This window comes from Rhinolophus sinicus, linkage group LG03 (genome assembly GCF_036562045.2).
Source record: "Rhinolophus sinicus isolate RSC01 linkage group LG03, ASM3656204v1, whole genome shotgun sequence".
In the NCBI taxonomy this organism is placed as follows: Eukaryota; Metazoa; Chordata; class Mammalia; order Chiroptera; family Rhinolophidae; genus Rhinolophus; species Rhinolophus sinicus.
The window spans coordinates 81,197,176-81,222,367 of record NC_133753.1 but is presented as its reverse complement, the minus strand read 5'-3'; the positions used below and the strand labels follow the sequence as shown (position 1 = coordinate 81,222,367).

The following is a 25,192-nucleotide window of genomic DNA, read 5'->3' as shown; positions in this document are numbered from 1 at the left end:
ATGATGGGGCTTCCAGCTTTCAGACAGAGCACAGTGGGTGAAGGCAGAAAAGAGGAGCCGAGGGATAAATTAAAAGCGAAATAGGTGAGCAGGCTTGTCACCAAGGTGACAGGACTGAGAAGATAAGCAAAGGGGAAGAAAGCAGGCTGGGATAAATAAATTAGCAACCAATGTAGCGATGATGATGGCCCACCCGGCTGAGACAGTGTGAGGCAGACTGTCCCAGAGGCAAGAATTGGGCTTGAGCTTGAAGATTACAAGGAGAAAAATGTATGCAGACTTTCACAGATTTTTCTGGTACTTTTGATTGTTTTCCTCCCACAACACTCCAAAATCTACCTTGGATTTTTTCTCAGAAAGGATTGCCCTTTGCCTTGGGATTTAATAGTGAGGTTCTTGGGATGGGATGGAGTGACATCAGAGAGTGACAGCACAAGTTGCTAAATTTCAGGGACCCTGATTGGAGCAGATGCTGGCTGTGCGACCCATGTCTAGACATGGAAATTGTGTTCCTAATCTCTCAATCTTGCTTTCTCTACATTCTCTAACAAGGCGCCATCTCTGTTAAACATTCTCGCCACAGGAACGGAGCTGGAAACACATGTGCAATCAGCAGCCTCAGCAGCTACAAAGAAGGTTATGAAATCTGTTCAAAAATAGCCTGCTTGCCCCATAGGCATGCAAAGCAGCCAAACAGCCAGGGCGAATGTGTCAGGTGGCAGATTTTGCTCTGCATTTCAAGAGGCTTCCAGTGACCTGCCACACTTAGGCACAAAGGAGTTCACTGCTGGTCAGAAATGTCCGGAGGTGATCTGTGCCTATGGACAGAGCTCCCTGCACAGCTGTGAGCCACGTGTCCCTGGTGTCAGTTCCTGCTCCAGGAGAGGCAATGCCCAGCCTCCCAGGAGATGCCAAGTCTAAGCCTTCCTGTCCTACCTACCCTGAAATACCTTAGTCCTGGCAATGGTTATTTGGGTTAAAACTTTGAGGTCGTATAGTGTTACCAGAGGCAAGAAGATAAAAAGTCTGGCTCCCACCCTTAGAGTCTACTAAGTGCATCAATGGGCGGGTCCCCCTGCAGGGTCGAGGGGGGTACATTATTACACAGTGGGTGAGAGGGAGGGAAAAGTGATTTGGCTGGGTGCTCAGAGGGTCAAGGAAGATGGGGCTTGCCGGTGCAGGGCCACTGTCTGCAGAGCGCTGGGTGAGAGGTGAGAATTGCTCTGATCTGGGTGGTGCAGTAGTTGTCTGTCTCCTTGCATCTCCAGCTCCAACTGCTAATGTGACCTTTGGCCCAGTCACTTAAGACCTCTTGCTTCTGCCTTTTTAGCCAAGTAGGAAGGTGCTCTTTCCTCTGTATTTCACTCATAAAGGGGAAAGGAGTCAGATGGCTGTCCCTCACCATGTGTCCTCGGAATCGGATGTCAGTCAACTCAAAGAATGATTACATTACTGAATGTGGCTGCAGAGGTCCTGGACATATTTTTGTCATCCCTGTTCTTTATGTCTGAAGAGACAGGGTGTCATCTCTATTCTTGTGGGAAAGACGACTGGGCTGGAAGGCAGGAGCCCCGGGCTCTGAGCCAGCTCTGTCAGGTTGCTTTGCTACTCAACCTCTCATGACTTCCCTCGCTGAGCGCGACCAACACTTGTGTAGCTCAAGAAAGGACCCTTGGCACTCACAGGGGCTGGGCTGGGGCAACAGAGTGTGATGAGGGTGGCGTGGAGGGCACAGCCAAGGCACAAAGAGGTCAGCTTTCTCTTTTATAGGAGCTCAACATGAACTTTCTTCCCCTAGCCTGCCTCCCATCCACACCGACTGCTTCCCTTTCCCTTTACAGGCAGCTAGGTTAGCTGTGGTCCAGACTGGGTTTCTAGTTTGTCAAACTAACTCCCAGGGTTCTGGTGGGAGGAGAACACCACTGGGAGTCACATGACCTCATCTATGGTTTTGGGGTGGAACTTGAGTTGCTTCTCCAGGTGCATCATGGCTTGTAATAACCCCTCCCTAAAGTGCTGTACTTTACACCCTTTTACGGGGAGCACACAACTTTCCCTCTCACCCCAGGTGTGGATTGGGTCCGCAGGACGCAGGCAAAGCATTTGAGACAGCTGACCCTATTATATTTAATATATTTTAGCCTGGCTAAAACTAGCCAGGGGACCCCATTGTCCTGTGCCTTATAGTTGAGTCCACACTTGTTTTTGAGGAGTCTCTTTAAACTCAATCTTCACTCTTTCCTTTGTGCCCATTTTAGGGCAAAGGGAAAATAAAACCTGGTCCTTCAATGACTTCAGCCATATCTCTTTTTTGGTTTTTATTTATTTATTTAATTTTTAAATTCCAGTTGACCTTCAATATTATATTATATTTGTTTCAGGTGTACCGCATAGTGGTTAGACATTTATATAATTTATGCAGTGATCCCCCCCAATTTGTCTTGTACCCACCTGACACCATGCATAGTGATTACAATATCATTGACTATGTTCCCTATGCTGTACTTTACATCCCCGTGGCTGTTTTGTAACTGCCAATTTGTACTTCTTCCTCCCTTGCCCTTTTTCACTCAGCCCCGCAACCCCCACTCTCATCTGCGAGCTGTATCTTAAAATCAGAGTGGTCGCCCATCCTGGTTTCTGGGAGTCAGCGTTGTTGCCCGGGCTGGGGTCCTGAGCTACTGCTCCCCATATGCTGCATGCCGATTTCTCCCCTTAGTCTCCTGTATGTTCCTGGGGTGGGGACACCCTAACCTCTGCCCCTCCATCACATTTGTACTTCAGGAAATCTGTATAAGATGCTACCCGCCATTGTGGCTTCTTCCAATGGGCTTTGACAGTAAGAAGCGGTATCTATTTGTATAGGATATCACAGAAATGGAGTATCTGAAATTCACAATTCCAGAAAGCTTGAAGGCTTTGACCTCCTCAGACGTGTTCTTCATGTTGAACACCAGGCAGCTTGGGTGAGAAGAGCCGCCTCCACCAACCTGGCTGTGAAGATCTGGCAGCTGCTCAGGCTAAAAATAGTAGTTGCTTTGAGTTTTAGTTGCAGCACGAGAAGGTTCTCACGTACACACACCCTGACATGAGAATCTGGGCTCAGAGACAGTTCCGGGCATCAGGGTTGAGTTCACCAGTGGCTGTGAGGTGAAGCTGTAAATGTGCTCTGGTAGCCAAGAAGGCAGATGAGCTGAGGGCCTCTGTCACGTGGGGTTGTCACTTCCTTTCTGCAAACATCAGGTGAAAGGAGCCACCTGAGCCTTGGTGGCCAACGGTCGTTGCACTTGCAGACTGGGACAAGCTTTAGGAAGCAGAGGAAAAAGCAAGTTTATTGTTTTTGTTTTAGGCAAAACCTTTAGCATTCTCCCTTTAGCTCCAAATGCTAATCTTTCAAGTGTTTAAATCATTATATATGTATATATTTCTGAAAGCAATCTGCTAACTAGGCTGCTGATGTTGGCATGGAAAGGCACAGGGTCTCCCCTCTGCCCATGGTGCCGTGTCACCTCTCTCCCAGTTTTCCTCTCACTTCTCAGCTATATCTCAGGTCCCTGTCCTATACTCACTCTAGGAACTGATTAGTAGCTCTTAAAACACAAGACAACATGTCTTCAGATATTTAAACCCATTTATAGAGTGTTCCAAGCAATATCTACAGCGTCTGTCTGTCTCGGCCTCTGTCCTTCCTTCCCTTCCTATTTTCTTTCCTTGAGAAAATAGACTCTATTAGAAAGGTCACTGTGCAATGCTCTAAGAAGATTATTATTGATCTGTATTTATTTCCCTATCATGTCCCTCATCTAGGCGGCTAAGTGGACCAGCAGAAGGTGCTCAGGTATTGGAGAGATGCATTTGGCTCTGAAGCCCAGCAATGCTGCTATTTGCAGCTGTAGAACATTGGGTACTTTGCCTACATTCTTGGGTCTTCTGTAAACTTAGAACAATCCCTGCTTTGCAGGACTTCTGTGAGGTTTCCATGGGACAGTGTAAATAAAGCAATGGGAACATATTAGCACCCAGTGAATGGTGTTTGCATTCACTGAGCGATCACTGAGCATTTTTGAGACTCCTAAAGAAAAGCAAACAGTGTGGAGGCACAAAGGACTGCCGCAGGCATGGCACACACCAGCAGCCCGTCTTGCCCATCCAGTCTGACCTTGGGTCACTAGCAAATGTCTCCTCAGCAGGCTACGTGTGAGGGAACTGGGCTGCGGCGCCATTCATTTCTTATGTTAGCTTGAATCTTCTCCCAGGCAGAATTGGGACTGAAATTGCAAACTTTGCTAGAGTCCAAAGTTGGAGTGGAAGTTGTTGAAACAATTTCTTTAATGTTTATACAAAGTGCTATAAATAAAACAAATTTAATAAACTATTCAAAAGACATGGCAAGCTCATTGCTTACTCTGTCTGTAGAGAGGATCAGTCATTTTAAATCTTCCCTCAAAGGTACAGAAAGAAGCAGATGGCATCTTGTGGTATAGAGGAGAGAGCCTGACTAGGAGCCTGGAGACCCAAACTCAAGCCTCAGCCGATGACCTCGCGTATGTCATTTGCTTTCTCGACACCTTGGTTTTCTTATCTGTGAAGTAAGGATGATGATGAAAATAATAGTTCTAGATATCACATCTATCTCACAATACTATCATCAAAACCAACTGCGATCATGTACTTTAAACTCTTCTGCAAAGTGCAAATGCAAGGCCTAGTTGTCGCACTTTGCAGGAAGGTCTTGAAATCTCTCCAGCAGCCTTTTTCTCGTAGCAGGTTTCTGGTGTTGATGTATATGTTTGCAAAGGTGTAGAATTGGTCTGTAGGCAACGCTTCTATCAAAGGCTTGGAGGTAGTCATAGGGCAGAGGCTTCTCAAAGGGCAGAGGATGTAAGGCTGAGGGCCAGCTGTTAAATCAGGGATAGACTCAGATTCCGTTGGGCCTTGATAACTGGAAGCCATCACCTTTGCCTTCCAGTTAGCATGAAGAGACAAATTAAAGCAGAATAAGCAACTTCTAGTTTTACTGAGGTATAATTACCTTGTAGAATTTTGATCTGATGTTTCCAGTGTTTCTAATTTAATTCTAACACAATTTTTTGTTGTCTTACAAATGAACAGTCCAAACAAAATACATCTTCAGTCTGTGACTTGCTGTCCTCATCTGTAGAACAATCTCATTTCTCACCTGTTCTTGTCACCACCTTACATATGTTTTGCACTCTATTGGTGTTCCCCCCACCCCAAACCCCTTTAGTTTTGCAATCTTTTGTGCATGGAATGGTAGACATTCTGCTTTCGCTTTCACCCTTGCTCCATTCCCTCCTAGACACACATGATTGCATCAGGAGGCTGATTTGATTTTATCTGTGCTCTCTTTTTTAAAGCATTTTACGAAGGATAAGCAGGAAGTCTTTCAAAGTCAGGTTTTCAAAAGTGATGCACTGTCTAAAATGTTCTCCACACTTCTTACACTCTTGCTCTGCCAGGGCAAGATTCAAGGCACTCAACAATTCACGCACGCAACAATCAGTGGACAAATATTTATTGAGCATCTAGGAGCATTAAGACTATGCTGAGTGCTTGGAGGACTACAAAAGACAGAAGACAGCAGCTCCTACTGTCTACTGAGGGGGACAGCCTGTCTTAGGGAGCTACAGCCTGACCTCATACTTCTTGAGGAGTTGAGGTACAATGTGAATCTCCATGCCAGCAAGATATTTGCTCAGATAACTGAGCAAATCTGGCCTTTACATACCGTTTGCATCCTTCTGGTTTGTGTTTTCCCTACAGGACTGGTAAACACTGTGTGCAGGACTCTGGGAGCCTGAAGCAAATTCCGGTTGTGGCAAAATCATCACTTGCTCTTGTGCACTGGCACCAACTCCACAGGTGAGCTCAATCCTTCTGTGGTTACAGGAAGTGACCAGGTGAACACAGTGCTTTTCTGGTGCCTGAGCTCCCCAGCGACAGTGACAGGACACCGAGCTGGTAAAACTGTGCTGAGTGGCACAACATTGGACAGGGTCTCTATTTGAGTTCCAATTTGTTCTGCCCAATTCCCGTGGTGCCTGGATCCGTGCTATACACATAGTGCAAATGGAAGTTCTTAGATGAAGATAGTTGTGGTTATTACAGTGAAAATGTATCGAGTGCTTACTTGGCACTATGTCAAGGTCTGTGTATTGATTATCTCATTTTATCTTTGCAACTACATGTGAAAGTTATTATTATTATTATTATCCCCCACATTACACACAAGAAAAATGAGGCTCAAGGTCACACTTCTTACTGGCAGAGGCAAAATTGGAACCCAGGAATCCATTCATCTTGTACATGCTATCTGGGTGAAAACTCTATTCATGAAAGCTTATAACTTAGATTAGATTTCAAGGCGTCCTAATGTGGTTTTAGAAAACACATGTGCCTTAATTTGTGCAATCAATATGGTCCTGAAAAATTGAATAAATAATGAATATAAACATCCTAAGGGCAAGGGGTATGTCTTTGTAACATCTGCAGTATTTAGCACTTGGTCTGGCACAGAGACGACCTGAAACAAACATTTGTTAAATGAATGGATAAATGAATGAAACAATTATAAGTGTTAATCTGGATTTTAAATGTACTCAGTACGACCAGTGTTTGAAGGGACCTGCAGAGTTACCAGACCGAGTTGATCTAGGTTGATCTGGTTTATTTAAAAAATAATGTGTAGAAATATGAGTGGAGGGATGTTTCAAAATTGGATGTTTACTTTCTTTGTAGACTTTTCTGTATTGTTGAGTTTTTAAAAATTGAGGCTATGTCTGTCTTCGTCTGGGTCCCACTTGGTGCAGAGCCCCATGGAGAAGGACTTGGTGTAGTGAGTTTGGAACATGACCCCAGGAAGAGGAGTGAGGGAGCAAGGAGATGGGAAAGCCCACGTCCGGGTGTGTAAAGGCCGTGCGCTGTGTGATGGGAGCTCCTTGCTATACATAAGGACTTGTCTGAAGGCCAGGAGACTGGAACAGTAATCCACTGGCTCCCAGCCCTCCTCATTGGCACAAACACCCCCCCCCCCAAATTTTCCAGGCTCTACTTTCAAGGACCCAGTGGGCTCTGGCAACATCAGAAAAGGCTCCGAGTCTGACGGCAGAGACCGGTAGGGTCACACTGGTGGTGGGGCACAGTCAGCACCATGGGAGTCGGAACTTCTGGAACAGCCCACCCCAGCTGTGGCTGACATCTGAGGTGGGGACAGGGAATAGGAGGCATATCTGGTATGATATGATTTTCCAAAAACCAGTAAAACAATTTTTAAAATAAACAACAAGAAATTTTTGTGGCGTAAGGACTGGTTGTCTGATTTGACTTAGCAAATCTGGACTTTCCCAGCTGAGGTTGTTTTCAGTGAGTTCCTTGTGTGCAGAGTCTGGTTCCTGGGGAAGCGGACTCGAAGACAGAGGATCGGCACAGGTAGTGTACTGGAGAGCACTCTGGGATCCACGCCTGTAGGGGAAGCAGGACTGGGCATGGGGAGAAGCTGGGCATGGCTGCAGCTGCAACAAGGCCTTATTTAGCCAATGCCATGGGGAGCTCTGAAGCCGGATGGCCCTGCAGAGTTGGGGCGAGAGGGCTGGGCTTATAAATGCATAAGCATCCTTCAGGCACTGGATGCTAGATGTCCAGAGGAGGGGACACACCCTTGAGTGAGGCAGCTGAAGGCGACTCCAGGAGAGGGTTGAGAGCTGACGGCTGCCAACTGGGGTTCTGGGAAGCACAACCTAATGCCTACTGCATGTGGCTCTTAGCAAACATGCCTTTGAACATCTGAACCAATCAATACAATTGAACAATTCAAACCAAGGGGAAAAAAGCAAAACTTGATTCAATAGCAACATTCCTTCCTCACTGTGGCAAGCCAAATGGAAAAGATGCAAGGACTAGGCTGAACTTATTTCTCAGATGTCAAATGAAGATTTTGAACTAGATCAGGAATTACAAACTGGTGGCCCATAAGTTGAATCTGTCTTTTATTTGCATGAATAGCTTTTCAAATCCAGATTTCTGGCTTCTCTTGAAAATGTGGAGGATCTGGCTCATGGCCTCACATTCTTTCATGGCAAGTAGCAGCTAGAGTGGGGAAGAAAGTGACCTCTTTAGTCCCTGTCCCCTCCAGCCCACTTCAATCATTTATGTTACTGCCTGAGCCCTGAGCCATTTAAGTTTGTGAACTGTGATCTATACGGTTCCACCTCGCTCTGATGAGCTGTGATTCCGCGTGAATAGTCTCTCATACTGCTGAAATAGGTAATTGACTTCCTAATAACACAAGGACACCTAGAAACCTTTGACTTCTTCCTCAAAGATGCATCTCTTTCTGGGTATTCTCTTTGGGCAAGTCAGACCATTTCATTGTAGGCTAGCTTTATGCCTTTGCAAATGAGGATCTCAGTGACTCTGATCTTTGGTGGTTGTGGGAGGCTCTGTGTGGGATTTTTCTAGCCACTAGAATATTATTTAAGCCTCATATCCCGAATTTACAAAAATACAAGTTCTCAGATTATTCTAGGCCCCTCTGATTCAGAAGACCTCATCCGAGTAAGTGGGGTCCAAGAATCTTTCTTTTTAATTGGTTTCTCAGGTATCAGATTTAGGAACCACACTGACTTCTCCTACTTACTTGTATTTAGTGCTTAGTTCATTATTATAAGCTTCCGAGCTCTCAGTGCTCAGGGGTCCTTTCTTATTCATCTTTTTATCCATCCCCACCCCTTACCGTTACCACTAGTGCAGTGCTCTGCGGGTCTTATGCAGTCAGTGAATGTCTAGTAAATGAATGATTGAATGAGTGAATAAACATTTCCAAATAGCTTTCTTCTTTAAGAGGTGAAGAGCACAAACCTCCAACATCATATATTAAAGATCATTTGATTTAGAGAATTTATTTTATAAATATGGTGTCAAATAAGCCAGAAAGGGGAAGAGTCCTAGCTTTATCTTGGGAGGTTTTTGCCTTGGGGATGTTAGGAAATAAATGATTCCTTCTAAAAAGAACTTATGCTTTTCATCAAAAGATAGATTATTCACCCACCCAACACAGTGTATGTGAGTTATTTGTACAATATTTCAAAAACAGCAAATTGACTCAATAGAAAAGGAACTTTCTAAATTATGCTGAAATTTTGCCTTGAAATATAAACCTTGGAAGAATGAGACCAGGAGCTTCTTTCATACTAGGAGATAGATGCAGTGATACAAATTTAATTTATTGCGTTATGGTTTATTTATCAGGTGCTCTGCTTCCAAAGAGTTCAAAAAGCCTGCGTCTTCAGAAGGAAGGCATGGAAATTCCCCCAGTTAATTTGAACTTTGAAGGGGGAAAATCCAGAAAATTTTGGCTGAAAGAAAATTTAGGAGCTTGTTTTGTTGTTTATGCCATCTGCCCTTCCCAGAGGCCCTTTGCCTTCTCTCTAATTTCTGGAGTTGGGGTCCTTCCAGAGGAAGCCTCAGGATTCAGCAAGGCTGTGGGTGGGTGAGACGGAGAATGTGATTGGCCTGGGCTTGATTGGCCGTGGTCTACCAGGCCCGAGCCAGCAGCCTTGGACAAGTGTGGTAGTTTGTTTAGAATGCTGGGGATGAGGAAGTATTTTCGTTTTTTGTTTTTTTTCCTCAAGTGCTCAGGAGTCTCTGTTAGGTAAATGTTAAATGAGTTTTTTGGCACCACTAATGATTTCTATCTTGAACTCAATTAGAATGAGTTCATAAAATCTGTACTTTGCATCATTGGCACCTACACTGTGTTTTTCATTTTCTTCTTCTTAAAAAAACAAATGATAACATTATACTGCAATAAACCACTCAAATTAATGCTGTACTGACAAAGAAGGTAATGGTGCTGAAAGTAAACCATTGGCAGTTATTGCTGTAGCCCCATGCAATAACTTGAAATGCTCACTGTCAGCTGAAAACTGAGAGACATGGTATGAAAGATGAGTGGGAATGTCAATGTTCAATACTACACACTTCACAAAGGATATTGTCACTGACGTCGGCTATGGACTGGTTGGAATATAAATCTAAGCACTGGCCCAGTTGTTGTCTGTGAAGTTTGGGATTTTGGCTACTCATGATCTAGCTATTTTGTGTCCCGATCTCTGTATTTGTTAAGAGCTATTCTGACTACTGCTGCTACTGCTACTTCTACCATTACTATTGTCACACTCTCTGTTGTTGTATCGGCTGGCCCAGGCCGTCCCACCAGGGGACCTTGAGAAAGCCTGAGGTTTGTCACGGGCATACACTCCATAACTATGACTAGATTTGGACAAAGCGATGAGAAATTTGATCAGATATTCATTTAAGACTTGTGAGGTGTGTGGCCTTACTCAGTGAGGGTATTCAAAGAAGGCAGGATTCCATCGAGTTCGAAGGTCTGTAGAAATAGGGAAGACTTTTTAAAATCTTAAGAATCAAAGAAAAGTGTGAAGGGGTAATATTAGAGTGGTGGTTGCAGACTTCCTGAGAAATTGGGTCATGTGTTACTTCAATCTTAGGCTTTCAGTGGTGAGACCTCTCCATTTTGAGGGCAGTGACACAGTAAGTCTTCACAGGGCACAGTGTGTCCTATTAGCGTTCTGAACATGAATCCAGTTGATGTCCTGGCCAAGGAGCTCTGTGGTTATTAAGAAACCTTCCCTTGCTTAGGAGGGGACTGCAAACTTGTAGAGAAGAGACCCCAAAATAGTTTGGGATGAGTTCTCTAATGGGTATGCATCGTTTAACATTGAAAAGATTCAGATTTAATTATAGAACTGTTTGAGAGAATCAAATTCATACTAATACAATACTTTCCCTGTAAATAATCAGGGCCATTTTATATTTTAAGCATTATCAAGGTCATCAAGGAGTGATTTTCAGCCTGAAAGTAGCAGTAGAGGAAATCTGGCACCATGAAGCTCAAGGTTTTCAGCTCCCACCAAAAGCTTATCTTTGTCACTGCTGTCTTGGTTATCACTGAGAGATATTTATTAAGGACTCCATTGTAAAGCAAGCTAATCAGCTCTGATCTGTTCTCTCTAAATCTAGCAGTCCTTTTAGTTGGTGAAAACCAAATTTTATAGGAAGGATGAAATAATTTATATTAGAAGCTTACTTTAAACAAGGTCACTGTCCAGGTAATATTTCAGAGAAGTTAGGTAGAGATATGCTATAGCACACTAAAAATGACTCCCATTGGTTTTTATTCCAGCAGAGATGTGCTCTGACCATTGAATTCAGCCTAGAATTCATATCTTCCTCTCTGCAAATTAACAATTCACATCAAGCATAATAATGGTGTTTTGATGTGTGTCAAACAGAAGAATGGTAAAGAAATTCCAAAAAAGTGAAATATAGATGAGATAATCTCTTGGGCTTCAGGAGATGTCTGTAAGACTCGATCATTCTACTCTGTATCCTAGAAAGTTGCTGAGTAGAATAAAATTGAGATATGATAAGAAAATGACTTAAGACACTTTTCATTTTGACCTTTGGACATTTTATAATTCAAAGCAAGAGTTATCGATCTTTCCATTTCAGTTTTTGAAGGACCAAATATTGTACATATGTTGGCCAAAGATAAGACACTAATCAAGCTGACTGTTTAGTTCATCTTTCATTTAGTTAGTCAACCACATTTATTGGACATAAAAATGTATTAAGCACCTTGGGAAATTAGGAAAGGAAGATAGACGTTTCATCCTGGAATGCAAATGAATAGACCTGTCTCTGGGCTTTTATTACAGACTTTGGCCCATCTTGGGCTCCTGGATTGTAAGTTACTTGGGGAGGAGGACCCTTTTGTCCATCTCCACCAGCACTTACCCTGCGCTCTGTAGAATGCCACTTTCCCCAGGGGAGCCAAGCTAGCCATTCTTTCTTCATTGTGGGGTAGGAGCAGATAGGTATGTTTCTCCCCATTTTGCTTATAGCGAAAGTGAAGCTAACTAAATTATAAAGGTCACTTCAGATGAATTCATCTGACTCAGAAATCTGAAGATTTTGCTGCAAGTAATGGAAGGAAAAGGGTTACAAACAGCAAATATGAGGTTTATTTAATATTAAGTTCTCTATTGTCATAAGCTGTGCTTCCTAGAAGAGTGCTGAGAATGTGCAAAGTGGTGTTTCTGTGTATCTATGAAAAAGAGAAATGTTAAAGAAAATGGTGAGCCCACCCATGTCTCCTGTGACAAAAGAGAGTCCGCTGACTTTTCAAAGTTAGTTTTAAAAAAGCCATGCATGTGCTATCTTGAAAGCTGCAGTAAAAGAAAAAAAAAAAAATCTCTTCCAACAATAGACATATTTAGTGGAATTCTTCAGAGGGATTTGGTAATTTTATAATAGAAAACAAACAAATATTTAAGGAATGATAAACTCTTCCAGTGGAAATTTGTTTCCCTTCCCAACATGGCATGTGAGCCTGCAGGCTTTTCTAGTCAAAGAAGCCATCTGCATCTCTTACCTGGTGAATATTCAGGAAGACTCTCAGAGCTTCTGCTAACTTATGTCTGTGCAATTAAGATCATTATTGGAAAACTGCGCAATAACGGGACCGATAAGCAGGGACTTAGGAACGGTAGCATACACTCAGAAACCCCTCTGGTGGGACAGATGTGCAACTCGAAGGGAACACACATCCCTCTGTCACTTAGGTTTTTAGGTACATGGCCTGAGAAAACAATGAAATCAGCTATTTAGCAAGGGGGAGTATGACACAGTAAAATCTCCCATAATGAATGTAGCTCAATTCACTTGGAAAGCAACGGGTAGAGGCCGAGAGAGAATGGTTGTATAGTTCTGATTGCTCCAAGAAATTACAAATGGACTTACTGACTATATCTCAGAACAACTACCTAAGATGTTTCCTTCTAATTGTACCATAACCAAGGCCTTAAAAAAATAATTGGGCATAGGATCTGGATGAGAAAGAAAAAAACTCCACGTATATATTTACATTAATTTTGCAGGATGCATTTTGGCCCTTCACTTCTTGTCTCTAGCTTATCTTGTTCTCTGAGAAAACCTGCATATATCTCCAACTGGAAGAGGGTGAGGGAGAACTTGGAAAATGTTTACTTTTGATCCTTTATACTTGAACTTGTTCTGCCTCTCAGAGGCTTATGGGATGGAAGAAAAATCCTTCATACAGGACACAAAGACTAGACACTGATTTACTTCCCTTCCCACAGGTTCCCTTATATCCCCACCCCATTACCTCTCACCACCCTACTTGCACTGACAGTAGGTCTGAAGTGTTGCTATGGCCTGAGACATATAGTAACGTCCTTTTTGTAGAATGACTATAAAACGGAAGTGGGGTAATGTTGGGCCAGCCCCCGGGGAAATCCAAGGTTCCTACAAGACATCTGTCCCCAAACCATAATTGTTTTTTCTGATTTCTGATGTTTCCCATTTCTTTGTGCAGCACAAGAGAAGGTTTGAGTTCAGAGAGTCTTGAGGTACTTTTGTTTCTAGGAGTTATATTAGTACAGGTTACCAGGCCGGAGACTCAGATCACCATTTTAACACTCACTATGAATGGTTATAGTCAGCATGTGGCCACCTGTGATTCCAACAAGATCCAGAGAAGTTGAGGAGTTGCCATCAAAGGGATCAGCAATGGTGATAACAGTGTAGACTGGGCTGGTGCACATTCTTTTTCAGCCCAAAAGGCTGAGTGGAGGCTGGTAAGATGCCCTTCCCTTCACAGACTAGAGGTGGGCCTGAGATTGCAAACAGTATTCAGGGAATTGCAACACTGAAAATAAGCCAACTTCCCTATTTTCTGTATGGAGGCGGTACATCAGGTATTGATGTAGTTGATTTGCTCTTTGTGTCAGCCCATCTCCATCTTGCAAAGTGCTGTTTGGGGGCTAATGACACTTGGCTAGCTTTAAGCAATAGGTAACACAGGTCTTGCCCCAGTGGTGTACTTGAGCCAACGTAAGCCTGCTTAGGAAGATTTGTGTGTTCTTTTCCCAACTCTGTGTGCAGTGATATCATATTGATAGCTTGAAATGGGCCATGGAGGAAGTATTTATACCATGGAAATTGGCAAAGTCTACAAATCAGAGTGAGTTGTCAAACATTTTGCAGCACACTGCTGTCTTGAGCCCTTCCATATTGAAGGAATGAAATAGTTTGGACTAAGGAGTTCACTCCCCCCTGAGAAGATCTGCCTTTTGCCTCACAATCCTTGACACTCACGTCTACGTCTAACGCTACTCCTATTCTGTTTGCCTTTGGTTAAAGCTCTCTTTCCCCTCTTGATTCTTCCGGCACTTTCTATATTCAACACTCTTTGGACAGTCACACCCTTTATCTTGTTTGGGTTTGTTGTTGTTGCTTCTGTTTTACTGTATTCCTTACACTTCCAAATAGTGTGTGAGGACGGGGAAAATGGGTACTGTTTAGGGGCACCAGCAGTGGTGGTAACAATGACGGATGGGGTGCTTCCATAAAGGGCAGAGAGGAAAAAGTGACCTGAAAGGCATATTAACATATTTTAAAGTCTAGAGGTAACACTCATTCAATATAAATGACACGAGGGAGAGTACATTCTGAAGATTCTCAAATGTTCTCACAGTGTGCTTTCCTTATGAGGCTCGGTTAGTGATACTTTTAATCCTTACTGTTGGCTCCCAATCAAAACTGCCTAAGGAGTGGCCTTCTCTACGGAGAGCAGAGGACAGTGTACAAGGAGGAAATTGGAGCAAGAAACTCACTACCTACTTGCTGCTCATCCCAGGAGATTCTTCAGGAGAGTTCTGGAATGGAAAGAAGGAGGGAGTAGTAGCTAACTCTAACAGCTTCTGCTGTTTACCTGCCCGGTGGCTGTTATCAGGAGGTTTTCCTCCTTGCTTCTCCTGTATCACTCTCCTCTCAGCCCCCACTCCTACAGACGTGTGAGGGTGCCCAAAGAGTCCCAGCTGGGTTCTAGTTCTCCATCTTCTGTTTCTAGAACTTACAGTCTTCTCTCCAAGGAAGCCTTCTCCTGAAGAGATCCCAGCTAAAGGTGACTTATCAGAGGGGACCAGCCATCTAGTTTACAGAAGCAATTTCAAAGGAGGCCCTAGGGCCTGAGCCCCCAGTGGAGGAGGTCTGGACAACACAAGATGGGCAACTTCCCCTGTGAGTTACACTAAGATACCGTGTCAGAGTCTGGCTTTTCTGGTGAATGTGAGTCTTTGGGGGGTGGGTTGTCTTGATGACTGTATCAGCGTGTCTGTGTGGGTGGGGGGAGGTGGAGGAGAAGTGCAGGAGAGGCGAGCACAGGCTCTGCAGTCACCCTGGGACTGCCAGTCTTTGCTCACAAAGGCACTGGAAGAGTTTGCTGCTCTGGTTCTGCCTCTTAGTCATACGGGCTGGGTTAACCAAGGATCCACTAATATGTGGAAGCCAAGAAGCAAAGAAGATGAATGAGGGGAATAGTAATATAGTAATAAAAAAAAGTGAGAACAAAGGAACAGGTTTATGTTAAACACATATTCCTTTCCCCAGAGGGGCATTTTTGCCTACCTGGAACATATATTGGTGTCCCACAATATGGTTTTGAGATTTTTTTTCAAGCAAAATAATGTCTGCTGTGCAATGTCCATACCTTTCTACATCACCATTTCAAACAGATCAGTAAATTACATTACTCTCCAATGGGCTTCTATAAGTGGAGTTTTGCTTTGAAAATACTCAGAGAAGAGGATAAGAGGATAGTTGACATCTGAGTTATAAACAAAGACATTTTCATTTTGAATCAGCTTTCTCACCTCACTAAATAGACGCTGAACAAATAGTAAAAGAATATTGGTGGAAGGGATGCTAAATTATTAGCTTATTTAGGGTACTCACATGTTTTGACTTGGCCTTGTGAATGAATGAATGAATGACGCTTCGGAATAAACCTCACTGGTTTCAGCTATTTTAGCATTAAACCTAGAGGGAAAAAAAAATCTTTAGTCTTTGAATTAAGGAGGTAGAATTGTATGTGTGTGTGGCGGAGGAGTAATAGATCAATATGTCAAAATAGTTGTTCCTCTCTTAAAAAAAAAAACAAAAAAAAACAAACAAAAAAAAGCCACCTTGCTTAATTTTGATTTGACTTAGTCCTTTACATCTACTTGGGCTCATATACCTATATCAAGATCTGGAGATGCCTAATTTTCCACAAACACAGATTCTCTACTTGAATTTTGCTTTTTGTCCTTGGGTGAAAGCAAATGCAATTGCAGGTGATCACAGTTCTAGGGAAACAATTTAGGCCGGGTGTCTCTTTATTCAGGTATCTGGCTCCTTAACACCATAAACGAAAGCATGCCCTGACGCACAGGGTATGATAAACACAAGGGCTTTTGACACCAGGACATACAATCCTGTTTCTACATGCTCCTCATAATTGGACAGCTAACAATACTCCTTTTCTTCCTTCTGATCCTCTGTATGGCTGTGGAAATCTGAGCAAAACTGTGATAATTGCTATGATTGTGCACTTGAAATTCCTGAGCTCAGCAATGAGGAGGAGAGGGTAGCAAGCTCTTGGTGGTTTTCATGAACTCAAGTAAAACCTGGGATTGATGGCGGCCATTTTTACTGGTGGTACTAGGTGCTACACAGTTAAACTTTTGAAAACTCATGTTTACCAGTGAAATTCTTCTATATTGACCAAATTTTAAGTATTGTTTCATTTGTATTTGTTGGAAGGCACTTATCAGTGCCCTTTGGCTTCCATCATGTGCAGCCTTCTAACAAGGAGGCCCACTGTGGAGAAGAGGCTACACGGCAAAAGGTACTGACTGTAGTTTGACTGGCTGCCTCTCTCTGCCCTGACCCTAAGGTCTGTGCAGGACCAGCTAAGCAATCTGTGGGTCTCATTGCAAAAGGAAAGGCAAGGTCCATTGTTAAAAATTGTGTTGAGAATTTCAGGGCAGCAACAGCAGAGCAGTAAATCAAGCATGGACCCTTCTAAGCTAGGGGTCCTATGTGATTCACAGGTCACAGGCCTGTGAAGCCAGCCCTGGCTCTGACCTTCCTAAATAAGAATATCTTCATGGGTTAAGAGGGAAAGGGCCCTAATCGTCCCCAGCACGATTTACAGCATGTGCCAAATGCTCACTGGGAAGAGCTGATGTTTCATTGAGGGCCCAGGGACCCATTCCTCCCACGCTTGGTGAACAGGAGACAGAGAAGCCTGGAATGAATGCGTGGGTTGCCTGCAAGATTCCTTCTAATCCTGAGCCTATTTCTTCAAAACCCTTATCCTGAAGGGACTCTAAGTCTAAGGTGCCACACTTTATTGCTCTTTGCAAACTGAGGATCGCAGCTTTACCACGTATGAACAATCTTGACCCGAGGCTGGTGATTTGTCATCTCTGAGCCTCAGTTTCCTTGCTTATAAAACAGACATAATACTTGACTCATAAAGTGGTTGTTAGGATTAAGTTAAACGACAGATGTAAAGTGCTCAGTAGAGTTCTGGGTACATGGTCAACTCTCAATAAATGGGATTATTATCACTATTGTTATGGTAACCTCTTGCTTTTGGAAAGGTGTGTGTGTGAGAGAAGAGCCTTCGTTGTGTGCTACCCACTCAGGCCCCTGGTAACAGCTTGGTTGAAGGCTTATGCTACCCCACTAGGCCATCTCTGACTCCTTTTTTCCCCAACTTCCTTCAGCTTAACTCTTTTCAAATGTAGGATCTTTTGAATATGATGAAAGTCCACACACTAACAAAGCCACTGCTGCCAGCAAGGTCGCCCAAGGAGAGACAGTCTTGTCCTCTGGGCACGCAGAACAATGTGCATTTATTCAAACACTCTGGAGGCTGACAGGACTGCACTGAGCCGCAGTGCCTGTTCCCTCTCACAGCCTCTTTCCAAGGCGGGCAGAGGGCGTCTGTTAAGTTCTTGACTTTGCTTGGAGGAGTCATGAAGATTCATGTGTCGGCGTTGTTGGTGACCTCAGACCCTTTCACAGAGCCCTGTTCTGACCAGAGCCCTTGGGAGGCACTCATTTTCTCTAAGAGAGAAGGAATCCCTGTCAATCATCAGGCCTCCTCTTGCCTCACAGAATGGGGGCGGGTGGTCTGAGTCAGGTCAGTGCAGCATTTTAAGGCAGTGGGCCGACTCTGCGTGAAACCTTTCTGATATCCACACTTGCTCCCTCAGGATTGAGGGAATCTCTTAAACCCGGTTGATCTCCCCACCTCCATCCCTGGACCTTCCACTGCCTGGGAGAGCCCAGCCCGGGCCCTACCATCTTGCTCTTTGTGGGATTTGACTTCTCTGCCCCAAATCCTCCAGGATGTGGTCCTTCTCTCCAGGAAAGAGGGCTTTATTTCAGCAAATTCACTTTATTGCAACAACTGTGCTGTACCTTTGCTTTAGTGTTGGAACAGATGGCTGAGTATAGACTTCCTTGGAGGATCTTTGGCCCTAGCAGATTTGTCAGAACAGAAAGGAAACTAACGTCTGTCGAGCACCTCTGGGTCCCTGGCACTGGACTAGGGTTGCTGTTATTTATTCTGGGAAGGTGAAAATTATTATCTCATTAAAAAAATGTTTTTCCTGTCGATGAAGAAACAGGTTGTTTCAGTATGTTGCCCAAATACACATAGCTGGTAAGTGGCAGAACCTGCACGTAAATCCAATTCTGACTCATGTTTCTCTCAGCTCTTGTTTGTTGCCTGACCAGACAAGCATCCTCAAGTGGGAATATTCATCCTAACGCGTGGGGCGTCAGCTGAGAGGCAGGCACACGTTCTGTGCACACAGGCAGGGAGGAGCAGGGAAGGGCGACCTGGTAGGGTGTCTGCTCTAGTAACACAGACTTCTGGAGGGCACAGACGTCCCCAGGGTGCTGTTCACTGGCACTTGGCTTTCGTTAGAACACAGAGTGAACATGGGGCTCAGAGAACCTTGGGGACTGCCTAAACATGTAGTTTCCCCATGATTAGCTACGAGAAGAGAAGCAACTACAAGTAAATGTCAGGATAATAATACCCAGAGACATAGTATTAAGTTGGTGCAAAAGTAATTGTGGTTTAAAAGGTTAAAAATAATTGCAAAAACCGCAATTACATTGGCACCAACCTAATAGAAAGAGTTCCATAGAATCCTGTAGCACATGAACTCAGGGGAGGTATAAAAAGCAGCTCCTTAAAAACCTGGATGAAGAGCCGAACCAGATACCCCACTGGCGTCTCTGACAACATTGTTTTGGAGACATCCTAGTAAGTGGGGTGGGACGGCTTGGTAGAGAGTCTTTGGGCAGTTTGGCACAGCAGCAGGTAGGTAGCATAGAAAACCTGGCCACGCCAACATGAGCCAAGGTTCACTCTGCTTTAGAAGAAGCCCCCTACCAAGATCCATTCCAGACCCCTTCCACTGATGGGAGTGATACCTCAGGGCTTCTGAGATCTCATATGGTGGGTGGTTTGTACTAGGCAGCTAACACCTGGAGAATAGAAGGCCTCCACTAACAGCCCTGACTATGCTTGCCCAGATGATAACCAACACTAACTTGGTAGCCATTTTGAATGTGGATTTTCCAGCCCATGTCAAGTGCCCCAGTTTATGCCACGTGGCAGAGATGAGTTGCCCCACCAAGACCTGTCCGTCAATGAGTTCGTCAATAAGACAAATGATTGTTATTGATTTAAGCTACTAAGTGTTGGGGGTAGGTTCTTACCTACCCATGGATACCGGAATATATACATTATGTCCCCAGTAGAGGGACACAAATAACCCATGATAACTTGGCAGGGCCATGGTAACCTGGCAGGATAAATACTCTGGCTTTTCTCTCCTCCTGCCTACTTATTGACTGTCAGTGACCTCCACTGGATGAACCCAAGGAAAGCGGGAGGACAAGAAACTTGATGCCCTCCTTGTAGGTCAGCCCCCTGGCACAAGTGTGGAGGGGAGATCTGGAGGGACAAATGCACAGGCACGTGGCGATTTGAAGTTAGTGTCATGATAAAACTCAACTGTCCCCCACAGCAGAACACAAAACCCTTAAACGACAGAGGCCAGTGTCAGTTTTGAAAGATAGCCTGGTATGATCAAAAAACCAGAAAGGAGAAAAATTTGCCTAAGACATTTCTTAATCAGACAGGTAGGCTGTATAGTAATAGCCTATGAACGCTGGCCCCTCATGGGCAATGCTGTGGCTAAGCTACCCACTCCCCAATTTCCTGAGTGGCTGTCTGAGGGGAGCCCTGATATCCAGTGGAGGAACTGGTTCTGCCTTTATGTCCCATAAAATAATTATTTATGCTTCCAGGGAAATTGGGGTAATTTGGCTAGGGGAGAGGGGATACCCTCCAGGGGCAAGAAGCCCCAGATAGACATACCCTGGGTGACCTGGGCAGAATCAAGACTCATGTTACTTTGCTAGTCAGAGGCCAGTGGCAGTAAACCCACCAGCATCTGGAAGAGATCACTGGTGCAGTGTGTGTAGAGGGAAGGGCTTCTTGGGGGGCAGGATGGCCACTCTCTGGGCTTTGGGACCAGCTGCAAAGCCAGAGTGGTGCTCACCAATATCCAGCAGAAATTTTTCAAAACCTAGTGAGTGGAAGCTTTGGAAACTGCCCTGGCTTAAAGGGAGGTGGGAGAACATGATGGTTAGAGCTGGGGTTCAGGCAGGATGTTAGCTACCTGGATTCAGAGTCTGGCTCTGCCTCTTGCTAGTTGTATAACCTTACTTACCTCCTCTATGACTCAGTTTTCTCATCAGTGAAATGGGGATGCTGGTGCGTACGATGTGCAGGTTTTGTGAAGGATAAATGAGCTCATACCACACACTGAGGGAAAGAACAGGATGAAGTGGTTTAAGAGGACAGGCTCCGGAGCCAGACGGCCAGGGTTGAGTCCTAATTCCACCATTGACGATATGCGTGATGTGGGACAAGTTATTTAATTTCTCTGTCTTGGTGTCCTCTATTATGGGGGTAATGGCAGCACCTCCTTTATTTGGTTGTCACGAAGACTAATGAGTTAATCTATGTAAAGGGTTTAGAGTGGGTGGAGGCTGCACTTAGCAAGAACTCTCTTGGCTGTAATGAGCTTGATGCCTGCTACCTGCCAGCGTGGGTGTTTGGCTTACAGTAACCTTGCAATCGTATTTGCGTCCTGCTGGGAGCATAGACTAGAGGGAGAGAAACCTACGTGCTCAGTTCAGATTCCACAGGAGATCCCTGGACTGCCCTGCCTCCAGGTTGGTTGGCTCTGTGGGTAGTTGAGCTGTCTGTTCTCACAGGTGTGGTCACACTGGCCTCTTTTTTTTTTGCTTTGCTCCAGTCACATCTTAGCTTCTGGGCTGCCCACCAAAGACATTGCTCACCCCAGTGGCACTCTCAGATCCAGCTGGGCTGAATGGGGCTGCCACTGAGAATGTGGAGTGACTGATGGCTCACCAGGAGCTGGGCTTCCCTTCTGTCCTCGGGCTTGGTTATGAAATAAAGCAAATGAAAAATGGTAGCAATAAAGGAAGACTGTTCCTGGTTAGACAATGCCTCTTTGTTTCCAGGTAAATGATAAGGCTTAGGCCTAAGACGGTGGAGTCTGGAATCTGAGCAACCGGGTTCTCTTTCCAGCTTCTGGAACCCACTTATGATATTGCTAACCTCCCTGTGCCTTACAAAACGCCTCCTCATGATTTGTCTGGCTTGCTCCGATAGACAGCTGCAGGGGAGGAGGTGGCTGAGACCCACAGCAGCTACCGGTAAGTATCCCACAGCACCAACTGGCAGGAGAGAACACTCGTCTTGGCCCGTGCTGACAGGCTGATTTGAAGTCCCATTAATACTTAACTTCCTTGGGCCTCTTTTTGCCAAATGAAGGCCATGTTAACTGATTTGGGGAGTATCCTGAGACTAACGAAATCCTTGGAGAAAGAGCTAAGGAGAAGCAGGTGGTGGTATTTATTGCGTTGACAGAGCAGTTATGCTCCTCAGATTCCCTGATTTTACGGTCTGGGGGGCCATCCTCAGGTGGATAGTTCTCCATCCTGCCTCTACTTCTTCCTCTCTCCCTTCCTTCCTGTCTCCACCCTTCTCCAGAGACCAGGAAGGTTCTCAGGAAGGTCTGTCCCTTGGACTGGTGGAGGAGCAGAAATTCTAGGAAGAAAGCCACTCAGGGAGCATGGCCTGCTCCGGGAGTGCAGTGGGTTTACCTTTCCGGGTGAGTCTGCTGAGAGCCCAGGGAAGGGCTGCCCTCATCCTCCTCACCCAGGCTGACCTGGAAAAACTGCAGCCCACAAATCATGGCCTGTTTCTTAGCTCTGTGCTTTCTATAAAGTACCATTCCTCCTGAGAGGACAAAACTGCTCTTCCAGACTCAATCTCACGCATCGTGTGATGAAAGAGGTGGTTCAGAGGACAGCAAATAAACTTACAATTTGTAACATCCAAGCAAAGAGCCTGACTTCAAAATGTAGCCATTTCTGTTAAATTGAAATTTTTTGCAGGTAAAATTTTCAGTTAGCCACCAGAGGGTGCCCACGGCGCTCTCTGAAAATGACCAAAACCTGAAGAATTAGAGAACAAAAATTTCCAGTGCATGGAAGACTAATACAAAATATAGCTCCCCCACCCCTGACTCAAACAAATACGCAGGCCAGCTAAGGAGCTCTGAATTTGCAGGGGAAGAAGAGCCAGGGTGGGAGGGATAGAAATTGCCTGAATTTTAGCTAAACTAGTTGCTTCTTGATTTTAAATTGGCAATTGCAATAGCACTTTGAGGATTGGCCCAGGGCACATTTTCATTCCTTGGCAAAACTCCCTTCCCCACCCTTTCCCAATTCTTGTATACAAAGAAAATGCAAATACATGTAAATATTAGCCTAAGCCACAGGCTTCTTGGAAGGTAAGGCTGCTGCCACTCCTGCTGCTGCTTTAAAAATAAAATCCTATAATGCAAGTGAAAGGACAGAGATTTTCTGAGCCACTGCTCCTGCATGGAGTGGGTGGAGGTCTCAGAAAGAAGCAGTGGAGAAGCCATGGTTCTCTGAAGAGACCGCCTTGTCTGGTGTGTGCCTGGAATGAAAGGAACAGAGCCACACTACCACCCTCTCCCCAATAGGGCCTGTGTCTGGCATCCCTGTATCTCCAGGGCCTGGCATGGTGACTGACACACAATAGGTGCCTGTAAATGTTGAATGCGTGAACAAATGAATGGAAAGTGAGCTGGAGTGGGTGGGACACAGCCTGGGATGGCTGAGAGCTTTCCCCAGGGAGCTTTCCCCAGCCCTTTCATTGGGAAAGGGCTGGGTGAGGGTGGAAGGGTACTTTTCCAGGGAGGAGAGGTCCATGTTCCATCTGGGTTGCCTCTGCCTCGGGCCAAGACTCCAGAACAAAATGTTTTGACTTTGTTCTGATGCTGGTCAAACTGCTCAGTGACCCCATTCATTCGTGTGGTCTACTCGTTCACAGTTATTGAGTACCTGATGGGGACCCTGGAAGTTATCACTGTCCACGCGCAGGGGACTCCAGTCTTTGTTAGCTGTTCCTTGGTAAACTGGGGATATAAATGCTGGAGGAAGTGAGCACATAACTAACCTGGCAGGGGCTTTGGCTCTCTGGAAATCCAGCCAGCCAGCGTGGGACTGGGCTTTGGCACTGGTTGCTGGGCAATTGGGCCATTCATCTCTGGGCAAGTGCAAGCAATAAGTGAGTATATGCATGCATGTGTGTGTGTGTGTGTGTGTGTGTGTGTGTGTACAAATGTGAGTTGCAATAATGCCTTGCCCTTGCACGGGGGTCTACCATTTATATAGCCCTTTGACAGCACCCAGGGCCTTTCATACAAGGAAGGGAAGAGGTGATTAACATTTAAATTTAGAAACAGCTGCAGTCTGGGGACAGAAACTATTTGACTTAGGTTTCTACACTGCCAGTTCATCACAGAAGGAATTATGAGGTTCATGCCTTGCGGGGTGCAAAGTAGTCTCTACATGCTCCCTTTCCAATATCTCTCCTTTGGGGTCGCTTTAATGTAATTTGGGGGTCTTCACATGAGCCAAGAGGCTGGCTGACTTGGAAGAAAGAGAACAGTTTTAAGAATTAACCTGCCCCTCTCCTCTGCTACCCATAGCTAAGTCTGCCCATCTGATTAGCACGGTAATGATCAGCTTTTCCCCACCAAGTCAAGACGTATGATTTCTAGGGCTATGACCCTTTTGGGTCATGAATCTAATACCGATGAGGCTCTGATGATTCCCGGGCCCTCTCTGAGCTGTGGCCCAGCAGGGCCCCACACTTTGTGAGCTCTGTGATGACAGAGGTTATGCCTCCTTCTAGCCCTTTTTTATTTCTGATCTGCAATAAGCCCTGGCACAGCTTTGTTGACTTGGGGAAGGTTAGACCCGAGTGAGAGGCTATTAGGAAAGAGCCTCAACAAACCAGCTGTAGCTAAAGTAGCGGAAGGTTCTAGAAAGCTAAGCAGGCTCCTAAAAGAAACTTCCATAAGATTGTTTCTATCAAAATAATATCTTCTCCAGGGAAAAAAAGAATCTTTTTTTTTTTTTTTTTTTTAAGGAAACTAGTAACGAGAGGCAAAACGTGACCCAAACAACCTCTTTCTTTGCTGGAGCTCTCTGTCAAGCAGGATCTTAGTGCAGGCCAAAAGCTTATGCGGTTTGGATACCAATGGACAGTACAGATCAGGGAACTGTTTACCTTAGAGACACTGATCCTGGAGCACAATGAGGTTATGTGGATTTGAGTGCCATTTTCATCAAATATATAGAGATAGTCTCTTTGCTATTTCTAAGAATGAGCTAAGGGAAGGAAGTCAGCTTTAAAATGACCACTTTGTCAAGAAAGAATAGAGCAAGCCGTATAAACATTTACCTTTTTCTTGGTCAACTGAATAGATACAATTCTATAAAGTTCAACTAATTACCTTTTATTAAGCAAACATCTTGAAATATCTGTATTGTCCCAGGCATTGAGACCTATATTCAGTGGAGGAGACTGATGAACAACACAACAGGATCTGAATTTCTTGCCCTCGAGGGATTCACAGTCTAGTGAGAGAGGCAGAAAAATGACCAGCTCACATCAGAGAGGCCAAGCTTTGCCTGCACACCTGCAGCCTCTGCAGGGAAAATCTGGCCCATAGCCTGTGGGAGGGGCAGGGCTCCACACCACGGGACTCTACCTCTCATGTACTGTCAAAGATGGCATCCG

At 44.8% G+C, this 25,192-nt stretch overlaps 1 long non-coding RNA gene across 2 annotated transcripts in view; it reads left to right on the top strand.

Moving 5' to 3' along the window:
* The window catches only part of LOC141570375 (uncharacterized), a 114,748-nt gene that overhangs the window by 78,079 nt on the left and 11,477 nt on the right, over positions 1–25,192 (top strand). The window contains exon 2 of one of the 2 annotated variants that reach the window (XR_012494378.1): positions 5,785–5,883. This is a non-coding gene — a long non-coding RNA (uncharacterized LOC141570375). Of the gene's footprint in view, positions 1–5,784; positions 5,884–21,543; positions 21,727–25,192 lie in introns of those variants that run through there. The other variant, XR_012494379.1, reaches the window with a different exon arrangement.